The sequence below is a fragment of the Schistocerca piceifrons genome, chromosome 6 (assembly GCF_021461385.2).
Source record: "Schistocerca piceifrons isolate TAMUIC-IGC-003096 chromosome 6, iqSchPice1.1, whole genome shotgun sequence".
NCBI classification, from domain to species: domain Eukaryota; kingdom Metazoa; phylum Arthropoda; class Insecta; order Orthoptera; family Acrididae; genus Schistocerca; species Schistocerca piceifrons.
The window spans coordinates 157,879,625-157,881,018 of record NC_060143.1 but is presented as its reverse complement, the minus strand read 5'-3'; the positions used below and the strand labels follow the sequence as shown (position 1 = coordinate 157,881,018).

Sequence of the window (1,394 nt, the reverse complement as noted above, 5' to 3'; positions counted from 1 at the left end):
GTGCCCCCCAAAACTCCACTGATCAAATTTCAGTCAAATGAAATCCAAAAAAAAATTCAAATGTGTGTGGAATCTTATGGGACTTAACTGCTAAGGTCATCAGTCTCAAAGCTTACACACTACTTAACCTAAATTATCCTAAGGACATACACATATACCCATGCCCGAGGGAGGACTCGAATCTCCGCCGGGACCAGCCGCACAGTCAATAACTGCAGCGCCTTAGACCGCTCGACTAATCGCGCGCGGCAAATGAAATCAGATCACGGTATTAAGCAATGAATGGATGAACAAACGAGTCAACTGCTTCCTGAACATCGGTATGGGACCGCCATTGCGGTACACCCCGTCTGCAGGTTTTTTGTTAGTAACCTTTCTAGTTCACTTATAATTCATTTACATGCATTTTAGAGTGAAATTTTACTCCCGCCATTATGATTTTAGAATGTCTTATCTTCCTCTCTAACATGATATGTATGGCTAATTTAGCTACCGAATTTCAACAGCTGCTCCGGTTGTTTCTAACTGCGAGATTGAATGCTGCCGTGTCAAAAAACCTTCGTATCAACATTTTGGTAAGCTAGCCGGGATGCCCTGGCTTCGGGTGTCTGGAGTTTCTTTGACAAGCTGTCAGAGAGCGTGAGCTCCGTACGCTCCTTTATTAGGACCACGTGCAACCGCGGTGCGGATCAAGGTGCTGAGCAGTACATGGGCAGACAGTCCGCTGGCAGAGAAGTACGTTAAGATTGCTCACCACAGTGATGAGTGCCAATTGGGAAAGTCGCAGGTCTTCCTGCTTGGAGTTGGCTATGTGATGGGTGCACCCGTTACTTAGAGAGTACTCTCTTCAGCGGTTGTGTTGTTGTTGTGGTCACAACAACGGTCTTCAGCGGTATGTATACTAAAACTGGAACGATAGAGAGAAGATTAGCATGGCCTCAGCGCAAGAGTGACACGAAAAATCTTGAAGCTTTCAGCACTTTTACGACCACCATGATAGCTCAGCAAGTTCGGTCAGAAAGCTGGCTGCGTCTGTAATTCAAAAAAAAAAAAAAGAGAAATAAAAAACTGAGCGAAGTATTCAATGATAAACTTAAAGGGGTGTCATGTAACGTCCACCCAGACCAAATGACGAACAAAATGAAGAAATAAACGGGTACCATTTCTGACTACTAATCAAACCCTGCCAGTGCTTAAATTTTGAATGAAAATCATTAGAAGTGGCGCACGAAGACTTGGGGCATAAGGAAGTCAATTTCATTCTGCCAACGGCCTTTTCAAAGCGAGCAAAGGAATGGACAGAGGCTCAGGTAACTCTCTTGTCCTTAGAGTGGTAAATTGACCCCAAAAGGCTGAAGTATCAGCCATAATCAATGACATGAGGACGCAAAAGA

General features: G+C 44.3%; 1 non-coding gene across 1 annotated transcript; it reads left to right on the top strand.

The window, feature by feature from the left end:
• The first annotated feature begins 876 nt into the window (after positions 1-876).
• On the top strand, positions 877-984 carry LOC124803843. Its single transcript, XR_007017315.1, has one exon. It is a non-coding gene; the product is annotated as a U6 spliceosomal RNA (small nuclear RNA).
• Positions 985-1,394: the final 410 nt, after the last annotated feature.